This window comes from Diabrotica undecimpunctata, chromosome 2, assembly GCF_040954645.1.
Source record: "Diabrotica undecimpunctata isolate CICGRU chromosome 2, icDiaUnde3, whole genome shotgun sequence".
NCBI classification, from domain to species: domain Eukaryota; kingdom Metazoa; phylum Arthropoda; class Insecta; order Coleoptera; family Chrysomelidae; genus Diabrotica; species Diabrotica undecimpunctata.
Window position 1 is genome coordinate 29,929,064 of NC_092804.1, and position 12,686 is coordinate 29,941,749.

A 12,686-nucleotide genomic window follows, 5' to 3' on the forward strand; every position below is an offset into this window, starting at 1 on the left:
TCCGCCATCAAACACCATAGTACCGGCTATTATATAGTCATCAGATGAAGTGAGCTCAGTAATGATGGATCCTGATAATTTCTCATCATTAAGACCGGTTTACTCAACACCAACAACGACCACAACAACAAAATTGTAGTTTTTTGGCCAGTGTTGTAGCGAAAGGTTTCTAAATTTTCAAATTTAAAAAAATTTAAAACTTATATATACGTTTACCAGCGATTGGAATATTCTTCGAAACGACAGACATCAGCAACTTCCAAAGAATTGTAAGAAGCTAAATGTGAAACCTTGGATACTCATATTTTCCAAATAATATTGTATGTACTATTTTAAAATAAAATAAGTTTTAAAGAATTTTTTAAAATAGAAACAACCTTCTTCAACCACGATGTAAAAAACAAAAAAAATCATACAATCAAAAAATATACCAGGATAATTTTAAAGTTTATGACTTTATTTCTCTTACTGATAACCATGGTTTTTATTTTTTTTATGCTTATTGTTAAAACAAACTGTTCCCCAGTATCACAAATTGTGTTTAGTAGTATCTGCAGGTCTTTTTCACTTTGAGCGATAATGGCATAACGAATGCTATTTATATTTTCACCATTTATCTTGATCCCTTCTGTACAGTTTTCAAGTGCTTGTATAAATAACTTTTTGGAGTATGTACTAAATAGTAATGTTGAAAGTGCATAGCCTTGTCTCACACCTCTACGCATCTGTGCCATTTCCATCTAACGTTATTACAGCCTATTGGTTCCAATAAAGATTTCTCACTGTATTTATATCATTTTTGTTGAGTCCTTTTCTCTTTAGACATTCCATGAGAACGTTATGTTTACCTTTGTCGAAAGCTTTCTCACAGTCTATAAATCTCGATTTATAGACTATTCATAGTCGACATTTTTGAACAAGGGTTGTAAAACTGTACAGAGCTTCTACTGTTGCGAAGCGATTACGAAAGCCAAACTGCCTGTAATTTATATCCGCTTCACACTTTCTGAATATTCTTGCATGTATAACCTTTAGCATAAGTCTGTGATATTAAGCTGGTTATTCTAGAGTCATCATAGTAGCGAAACCAAGGTTGATAGTAGCCATTCTGTAGGTATCTCACCAGATTTGTATATGTTGTTAAAGAGAATAGTTGTTGCACTTAAATTGTCTTGATCTATAATTTTAATCAGCTAGATGTGAACTTTCTTTCGCTCAGTGGCTTTGCCAGATTTAGAGTTATTATGGCACGTTGAAATTTAGATTTTAATATTATTGGAGCTTCCTCGCTATCAATTTGTGTTGGTTCCGTTCTTGTGTCCATCAAAATATCTTCAATATATTTAGTCTATACTTGTTTTATTTTAATTGGGTTATTAATAAGTGTATTATTTCTGCTAATTTACCTGTTAATTAACCAGGACATGCATGTTATCTTAGGGGATTTCAATGCAAAGATTGGGAAGAAAGCAGCGTACAAACCAACAATAGTTAAACCATAGTCTTCATGATGTCAGCAACGATAATGGAACAAGGTTAATAGACTTGGCAGCGTCCCACAACCTACTAATAAAATCGACAATGTTCGAACACAGAAAAATACACAAACAAACATGAGTCTCCAACGACGGCGTCACAAGAAATCAGATCGATCATGTTCTAGTAGATGCCAGGAGCGGTAGCAACTGTCTACACGTAAGAAGCCTAAGAGGAGCTGATGGAGACACGGATCATTTTCTGGTAAAAGCAAAGATAAGGACAAGAATAGCGTCCAAAAAAACACACAAACATACACCAATACAATTTTGGAATACCGAAGTTTTACGTAATAAGGAAACAGAACAGAAATTTCAAAAGGCTATAAAAATCGCTCTAACACAGACAGAAGACTATAACAACATAGACTCAGCTTAGAAAAATATCAAATTAGCTTTGATAAGCGTATCAGATGAAATACTAGGATACAAAAAGAAAACAACAAAAAAATGGTTCGATGATGAATGCCTGAACTCCATAACAGCAAGAAATATGGCTAGGAAGAACATGCTACAAAACCCCTCGCACAACAACAATGAAATGTATAGAATAAGAAAAACAGAGATAAGAAAACTAATGAAAAGGAAGAAGAGGGAGTATCAGGAACAAATAATCAGAGATATAGAAGAAAAAAGAAAGAACAAACAAGCGAAACAGTTCTTCAAAGGAGTTTCAGATATCAAGACCGGGTACCAAGCAAGAACAGGAAACTTCCTTCAAAACGACAGCGGGCAGCTTATCACTGATGACAAGGAAATCCTAAAAACCTGGAAGGAATACTTCTATCAACTATTGAACGACCAATCTAGAAGAAATACATCAAACATAGAAGTACATACAGCTGAAATAGACGACCAATACCCGACATACGAAGAAGTAATACAGGCAATTAAAAAACTTAAAAATAATAAGACACCAGGTAGCGACCCGCAGAGTGCTTAAAACATGAAAGAGAAGCGTTGTACAGTTCTATATACAAGCTGATTCAAGACATTTGGCGAGAAGAAACAATGCCAGATGAATGGAAAGAAGGGGTTATTGTACCAATACACAAAAAAGGAAACAAAAAGCAATGTACTAACTACCGGGGAATAACACTCCTAAACACCACCTACAAAATCCTTGCAAACATCCTGCTAGAAAGAACCAAAACATATACAGAAGGAATCGTTGGAGATTATCAATGCGGATTTAGACCGGGCCACTCTACCATTGACCAGATATTCACAATAAAACAGATAATGGAAAAATGCTAATAGTTTGATCGTGAGCTTTATCAGATGTTCATAAATTTTAAACAAGCATTTGATAGAGTATGCAGGGCAGGACTGTGGATAGCGATGCAGGAACTTGGCTTTCCAAAAAAACTAGTCAGGTTGATACGGATGTGTATGGAACGGTTACGATGTAAGGTGAGAGTTGGACAACAATACTCGGAGACATTTGAAATAAACAATAGACTAAAACAGGGAGATGCACTTTCACCACAACTCTTCAACTTAGCTCTGGAACACATAATCAGAAATGCAAGAATCGAAAAGCCGAATACAGTATTTCATCGAGAAGGACCAAACTTACTACTGGCATTTGCAGACGATATGGATCTAATAGGAAACACACGATTAAGGATGAAGGATACTCTCGTGAGGTTCGAGAAGGAAGCAGAGAAGATGGGGCTTCAAATCAACGAAAACAAGACGAAATATATGTATATGAGCCCCAATAACCAAAGCAGAGACAGAATCGGTCAGAACATCACCATCGATGACTTTAACTTTGAGCGCGTTAAAGAATTCAAGTATCTTGGAACAACAATAACTGAAGACAATAACAAATCACAAGAAATAAACAACAGGATCCAAGCCGTCAACAGATGTCTTTTTGCCTTCCAAAACCTTATAAAATCGAAACAACTAACAAGACGTACGAAGATACAGGTCTATGAAACAATCATACGACCCGTTGTGATGTATGAAAGCGAAACGTGGACGATAACAAAGGCAAACGAAGAGAGACTATGTGTTTGGGAAAGAATAATCCTAAGGAAGATCTTTGGCCTGTGCTGGATGAAGCATTAGGACAATATAGGATAAGAACTAACAAATAGCTCGAAGAACTTTACCCAGACGCCACAATCTTAAAAAAAATAAAGTCCAGAAGACTCCAATGGGCAGGACACCTCAGAAGACATTCTGATGAACGAACAGGACGACTGGTGTGGGAGGAAGTCCCAACTGGAAGGAGACCACGCGGACGCCCTCGTCTCCGGCTGCGAGATAATATAGCAGGAGACCTAAACACTATGGGCGTGGAGAATTGGATGGAGGTTGCTCAAGACAGAAAACAGTGGAGGCATGTTGTCGAGTCGGCTAAAACCCACGAAGGGTTGTAACGCCACGGAGTAAGTAACTAAGTAATTAACCTGTTGGCTGTATTTGTTCGTAATTTTTAAGATTATTCTCTGACTTTATTACGTAAATAATATTCATCATATTTTTTTTTGTAATTCCTCCATTTCCACCAATGATAAAATTTTTTATTATATAGAATCTTTTTTATTTTGTTTCCCATTAATTTACGTTCTTCTCTGTATTTATTTGGGTCTTTGTTACTATATTTTCTGCTTTGTTCCATGACTTCCAGTATTTCTTGAATCATCCAAGGTTTTCGGCTTTCTTTTTTTTGTAGTTTCGTTCTGTATCTTTATAACATAATCTTTGATTTTGCTCCACATAATGTTCATATTCTCAGTGTTTTTCGTTTATAATGAAAGAAATTCCAAGAAATGAAAAAATTTACTTTTTATTTCTTGATTTATACAAGTTGAAGCCTCGTATTTCGTTTATCTTGAGCAACTGAGTATTCACCGTAGCACTATTGGATTTTATTATCTTTTTTACTCTCAGTTTTTATTTTTAGGACAATGAGGTTACGATCTAATGAGACATCTGCTCCAGGGTATATCTTAAGCCTTACAATAGAATTTCTAAACCTTAGATTGGCTGGTATAAAGATCCTGCAATTCAATATCTTCAAATCATATTAAACGAAATTTGGCTTCAACAGGGAGGGTGTCCTTCGCATATTGCGTAGTCCGTCAAAGACTACCTAGATATATTTTTTTCTGAACATGTGATTAGTACATAAGCTACAATAAAGTGGCCCCCTTGGTCAGCAGACTTAAATCCCCTAGATTTTAATTTTTGGGGGATGCTAAATACCAATTTGTATAGGCATGAATTCATGCGAGCCACCAACTTAAAGCAACTAAGAAAAAGATAGTTAAACTAATCCAAAACATATCAACAAATGAACTCAACACCATAAAACAGGCATTGTATAATAGATTTGGTTTATGTTTGGCATAATTTGGTGATCTGTTTGAACATTTAATTCGGCAAAAAATTTATGTGGTTTATAGTTTATATCTATCCTAACCCAATTATTTTGGAAATATTTTTAATTTAAGTAGTAGTTTTGAAATTATTTTTTATTTAATTTTATTTACAGATTTTTATTTAAGACAGCTTCTTGACACGTTACAGTATAAACTGCTCATAATGAAGTAGAAGGATGTATTGATAGGTATTCTGAACGATTTTCGTAATATTCTCTTATAAGCTTTACTAATATTTTAATTTATTAAATATTAATTTATTAAATATATACACAACATACGGACTGTCGTTCAATCTTTGTAAATGAAAAATACGAACTAATTTTAGTCAACAAAAATATTCCACTTATTACATTGTTAAAGTTAAGATCATTACTGTAAAATAATACATTATTTTATAGCCTCCTCGTAATTATTACTAACTAAAAAGTCTGTCTATGTGACCGTTGCATGTACGTCTTTTTCAGATAACACGAAAATCAACACACGACAAGCTAATGTTCATATAATAGTGAAGATATAAAAAAATAATTTCCTCTACTGTTCATTAAATCCCAGTAATGTCTACTAGCTCAACCATGATAAAAGTATAATTACACTTTTTGCTTTTATTCGTTTTCGTTTAATTTGAGAGCCGAGAATCTACTAAATGTTCGTCAAGTATATTTGCGAAAAAAAAAAGTACAGAAACTGTTGAATTTTTTTTACAAAATTAACTAACTACTTTACTAAAATAAATATATTTCTTCATATGCAGCCATGATAGATTCTTGATATTTTGGAAGGTAGTAAACAAATTCAAACTGTATATTGTCTCGTGTGAACTTCAAGATTCTTATTCGGAACGAAGGCACATTGGTGTTGAAGATCCAAAAGGTAGTGTTTTGAGGTCAGCAGTATATCTGAGATAAAGTGACATAGGTACTAATATATTGCACAGTAAAATACTTAAGCTGATGATAGGCGACAATGGAAAAGGGTGAATCGGTAAAAATTTCCACAAGAAAACCGTAAATTGCTCTTAACAAAATGGCCATCTGGATAACGATATGGCGTATTTATCTTAAAAAAATATAATAAAACGAATAATAGTAATTTTACAACTTACATTGCATTACAACCAGTCTACAATATAGTTACATGTATAAAGTGTGCCAACAATACTGTGTTTAAGATACAAAAGTTTATGAACTAGAAGACGAATTCTTCAATGTAGATAGGATAATATTGGTTTATCATAAATAAAAAGAAATGCGAGTAAAAAATTCAATTTAACTCGACTATCTTCTTCTTATTGTGGTGTCGTAGCCTATGCAGGGTATAGGCGCTCATGCTGGTTAGATTATGCAGAGGGATTCTCCTTTTGCTCTTCTTACACATACAAATATAGAAAAATGGATCAATCGTCACAAAAGAAACAGAAAATCAATTATAAAAATCATGCAAAAAAATCCAAAATGCAAGCCCTCATCTTAAAATGAAGAAAAATGTGTAGCAAACTCATCAACAGAATGAAACAGACTCTGCTTACCAATACTAAAATAATCAGTTAGCAACAAGATTATACCAACATTAATGGAATAATCAAAGATCAGATACACATCATCTACAATTATCTAGATAAACATACATAGAAAAACAAGAGAAAAAGGAAAAATAATATGGCTTTCTATCTTTGGAAATCAGATATTGTACGAAAAATCTACTAGATAAGAAAAATACTCGTTTAAGCAGGACAGAATAGAAAAGGTTCTTTCCCTCCACTCTCAGCAGCGAGTCCTTGACTCACCTTCCGTCCCTTATTTTCACAAGATGGTCTAATCATCATCTAAGTGTCTTTGTCCTGACGATCTGGCTAATTTCTGGTTTCTCTGACAGCTCTCAGATCTCTGCATTTGTTTACCTTCTCCAAACATCTTCATAGTCTTTTACTCCATTGAATATCTTTCTTAAAACATTACGATACCAGATGTCTAGCATATTTTCTTGATTTTTGTTTATAACCCATGTTTCTCTTTCGTACAGGCGTTGGATCACTGTTTAGTGATCTTAATTTTGCCTCTCTAGAGATGTTTTTTGCTCATAGTAGTTTGTGTAGAGCTCCGACTGTTTTTCTTTCTCTCGAAATCCCCTTCTAGATTGTATGACTTTCTTTGTCCTTATTTATTAGGGTTACTCCTAGATACTCAAATCCGTCACCTTTTTGAAGCAATATTCTTTACTCTCGTGGTTTGTGGTAGTCTTCAGTTGTGTGTCTTCATATATGGTCTGCCTTATTTCCATATACTTTGTTTTTTGCTCAATAATAATCAGTCCATACTGTTCGACTTTGCTTCAAAGAGTGTGAAAATCCACAGCAGTTCCCCTTTAGTTCTTTCCAATAACACTACATCGTCCGCAAAAGCCAGGACCTGGCTTTGATTGTCATAAATCATACCAATTAATAAACAACTACGGCTTAAAATTATAATTGTTTTATAATTTATATTGCCCGTCTTTTATAATAATCTTTTGTAAATACGATTTTAAATTCGTAATAATAAATAACAATTATTATTGAACATTCTGTATACATTTCTGTATATATTTTTATAAGTATATTTATGTAATCATGAAAGTGAAAATAAGGCACTCCCAGGTATAGATCTTAATTTAAAACAAGACCATTATCTTGTGTTGAAAACAGACATTTTATAAAAAGTTGCACTTTCGATAGGATTTATGGGACTCATCAGTCACTGACATACGTCACAGCTGAAACTAGAAAAGATGAAAAATGCATAAGAAAGACGCTGGGGAAGCTGGAGCTCGGAGCGAAAAATACAAAGTAGAAAAAAGCTCGGAAGTGGGGATCAGAACTCACAAACAGCCAAAGTTTTTGGGTCTCCTGTGGGAAGCAACGCATTGATACTCGCAAGTGATGGATGTCGGTGATAATGCCCTCTCGTCAATTCCCGTCCGCAACACCGGCCGAACAATGCCGCTTTCCTGGTAATTCACTGCTACCCCTATCTATTCATTTCTACCATTTCAGCCCTGTGATGTTTCCTTTCTCTTCTACGTCTTTAACAAATGCTCTGGAATTGTTACACAATAACATTCCATTTTTCATGATTCCGCTCATTATTCATCAATTCAAATCTGAAAAAAGTTGAATTCACTAAGAGCCTTTAGATATGAAAGGGTTCTGACATTAATAAATGTGAAGTCATCTTTAAAAAGTGGTAACAAATATTATGAATTTATTAGAATAGGAATCTTTTAAGAAATAGGGGTACAGAATTTAATAAATCGTTAAGTTTACTTACATAAACATAAATGTTGGAAATTGATTAAACGAGCATGTCTCAAAATTTATTTTAGCTATAAAAAATTGTTTTTGAATTTGTCTAAACTAATTTTAAATAAATAATTTGTATCCACTATACATACAGAAAATATTTCGATTATATAATGTATTATCTACTCTAATTTGGTGTTTTTATACAGTATGTCTTTATATTGTTGGACTAATAGGTCAGCGGCCTATTAATACTCACTTTGTAGTGAGCGATATAATAGTAGTACTTTTGAGGCTCACAAAAAACAGAAATGTTTCAAAAATACTAATATTCGTTGTACTATAGAACAAAGAGCCTTCATGAACAGTAACGCTGCTGTATTAGTATCTTATTTTATCAGTAGTCAACCTTAATCCATATCGTTCTTACACCCTCTAAGTGCAAGGCATTTTGCTCTGGGTGACCTTTACCACGTTATCAAGCTTTAGGTGACCTGGTATGTTGGAGTATGTCCCAATGTTTACTAAGTCCTAGCTGTCTGATGTTCTCTAAGAGGTTCGTTAAAGTGGCATCAGTATGAAGGGGATAATAGGTATCGTCTGGCTACTTTTTATTCTCCATTGTCTCTTTATTTGTATCTCCAAATCTACTCACTAGCCTATTTTCTCGTGGTATTTAACACACAGATTATTACTTTTAAAAAGAGGTTAAAGAAATAAATTAGACTTACTCACAATCAATTTAATTTTACTACCCAAGACGAGCGGTTTCGCTTTCTAAAATTTGCCAAGCTGATCACCTGGTCAGTGGTACAAAGTAAATTAGATGCTGAAATTATAAAAAGCCCATATTAGGGTGCTATCTTATAAGGATATAGATCAAAAAAGTTATAGATCAAAAAAAAGTTTTAGTAATTATGCCAATATTACATGTCTGTGTTTATTAATATGCATAAAATTGCTTTAGCAGACAAAGTCATCATCATCATCATCATTCAATCTTCGCTTATCCACTGCTGGACATAGATCTCCCTCATAATTTTCCATCTATTTCGATCTTGTGCCTCTTGCATCCAATTCCTATGACAACGTTTTAGATCGTCAGTCCAACGTGTTGGTGGACGACCTCTACTTCGGTAGGCATCATCTCTTGGTCTCCATTCCAGTATCCGCTTTGTCCATCTATTGTCTGTCATTCGAGCCACGTGACCTGCCCAGTTCCATTTTAGTGTTGCTACTCTCTCTACTGCATCAGCCACTCCTGTTCTTTGTCGTAGCTGGCGATTTGGGATCTTGTCTCGTAGTGAATCGCCCAACATAGCATGCTCCATCGCCCTTTGACACACACGGATCTTTTGAACTGTTCTCCTTGTCATGGTCAACGTTTCGGCACCGTAAGTTAACACTGGCAAAACACACTGATTAAACGTTTCTCTTTTAAGGCATATTGGTATATCAGACGATTTGAAAATATGGTTCAGCTTGCCGAAGGCTGCCCAAGTCAGTCTTATACGACGGAGAAGCTCAACGGTTTGGTTATCTTTTCCTATGCGAATCTCATGACCTAGGTATTTATAGGCCATTACCTGGTCTATGGATCTTGTTCCTACGCATATATCTTCGCTGACTACAAGATTTGTCATCATCTGGGTAGCAGACAAAGTAACAACCCACAAATTAGTAAGAGAAAAAATCTGTTGAATTGTAATAAATTAGAAATAAACAAAATACTGTATATTTTATGCATATTAATAAACACAGACATGTAATATTGGCATAATTACTAAAACCTTTTTTTGATCTATAATTTTTTTGATCTATATCCTTATAAGACAGCACCCTAATATGGGCTTTTTATAATTTCAGCATTTAATTTACTTTGTACCACTGACCTGATGATGCTTTGCAAATTTTAGAAAACGAAACCGGTCGTCTTGGGTAGTAAAATTAAATTGATTGTGAGTAAGTCTAATTTATTTCTATTACCTCTTTTTAAAATGGACACAAGCAACACATTCATGATTATTACTTTTTTTACCAAGCTTTCCTTTTAACAGGCCCTGGAAGCCCTGGATGCAGACGTACCTATATCCTGGCTGGAAAATCTTAGGAAATGGACTGGTCTAACGTTAACTGATCGATTTCGAGCTGCTGTGAATAGAATAAAATATGTCAATGTGGTCGACAACATCTCTAGAAGATAGGCATCTTTCGAAGTTTAGTGTCTTTATTGCCAGATTAATAAATATAGTTGTCATTCTAAAACCTACAATCAAGGACGTACTAATAGTAAGGAAGATGAATAGTTTAGAGGAGTTTCAGTTTGGTAGATTATTCTTGATAGAGTATCTTCCCTACTAAATTATGCCTATCCTTATATTCAGTTGAAGCAAACGCTTGGTAGCCCCATGTTGATCCTTATATTCACTTACAGTAAATCCCTGGCAGCACCCGATAAAATGGATAACAATAATAAAAATAATATAGCATGGAATGGAATACCATGTTGAAAGGATAAATGATCAAAGATGGCCAAAGAGAATGTTACAGTGAATCCCCATAAACCGCGGGAAAAGGGGAAGACCAAAAAGATTGTGAAGACAAGAAGTAAATCGTGTAATGGAAGATAGGTGTTTACAAGCATATGACTGGAACGGTCGCAAGCGTTGGAAGCTAGGATGCGAGTAATGACGACAGTTGTAGTAAACTCGTAATATATATTCATGACCTTAAACCTTTCTGAGACTACAATAGCTATGTGTTCTAAATATATCCGTAGAATTTTAACCGTTTGGTTGCGTTTACCTATTGATGTCTTTTTAAGACATTTTTTTTCTTTTCCATTAATATGAACACTTTCACTCAGGACTTAATTTCACATTCTTTTTATTTTGTTTGAGATTCATTTTAGGTCTAGTTTTGTGTAGTTCTTTGAAGTTATACCATTCCGATAGCTTTATCTAAGTTTTAACACTGCGCCCATTTTGACCGTGTTAAATACCTTATTGAAATCCATAAAAAATAGCACCGGGGTTCTGTTGTAACCAATCGTTTTCTCTAGTGATGTTTTTCGATTTTACAGATGGTTGGTCGTCCTGTAACTTAAGCAGGAACCTGTTTGTCTCTAATTTGGTTATTTTGGTTTATTTGGTTGATTTTATACATCTGGTTAAAAAGACTCATATTTCTAAATGAAAAATAATTTCTGTAAAATAGATTTGTTGCTGCTTTATTTCACATTGTTGGGATCTTCCTTTCTATCTTTGAGTTAAAATATTTCTTGTTTATCCATATTTGTACTTCCTCACATTTTTTTATTAATCTTGGTATTTTCTATATTCTCTTGCTTAGTTCGTTGACAACATAATCGTTGTTGTTAAGAACCTTGTAATTCTAGAGGACATTGCAACTGGTCACTTGTCGGGAATAGACTGAGAACAAATAAACCGAAAGAAATGCGAAACGCAGGTACCAAAAGGGAGGAAAACTGAACGAAAGTTTGAGCTACGTTCTTCAAAATTGCCATGCAGCACACTGGCAATGAATTAAGAGACATGACCAGCTAGTTACGTATCTTCCAAAAAAAAACGTGGATATGTGAGATAGAGCCGCGAATAAGATGTCAGGAAGGAATTCTTAAAATTCCTGATCTTGTCGCCTTGATCGGGTATTTGTCGCCGATGTTGGTATCAGCTGGGAAGATCCTGAACCTTTAATTACGGCTGCCGCCAATAAAACAGCGCTGTACACTGAGCCTCGTTTCCTTCGGACCATGCAAACCCGATATCCTCAGAAAACTATTTTTATAGAAACTCAGAAAACTATGGTTTAATCGGTGGAGCTCGCGAAATATGGTGTCAGACAAATTCTCGTATCCTGAGATTTCCTAACCATTCACGGTTTAATGTCCGCAATTTTATTACTAAGGCTATTCAAGGTAGCATTTATATTCATAGTCATTTTATGAGGTCTTAGCATCAGTGGCTTATGAGATTTTTTAGAAAAGGGTTCTTTTCTATTACGGGATTTACGTTTTTTAGTTATGGTTTTATAATTTTTATGACTTAGAATGAATAGTTGTTGTGTTGTGAATTTTGTTCATCTTTGTGAATGTCCATTTACACTTTTATGCATATTTTCTTAGCACGATATTTGGCTTGACGAAACTAGTAACTGGGGGGAGGTGGATTTTCGTGCGATTAGTCTAGCAATCCTCCTCCTCCTCTATCCTTTATCCTTCTTAAGGATGTGGTGACGTTATGGCATTTGACAAATGGTTGCTATCCATTCTTCTCTCTAAAGAGCTCGGTGTGCTGCCTCAGACAGAGAGTAACCGGTAGCGCACTTTATTTGGTCTGACCATTGGAGTGGCGATCTTCCTCGGGTTCTTTTACCATCTACCTTACCTTCAACCACCAACCTCTCCAACTCTGGCAATGCAACGTATTATAAAGAGCCGTAAGCTGCTGGTTT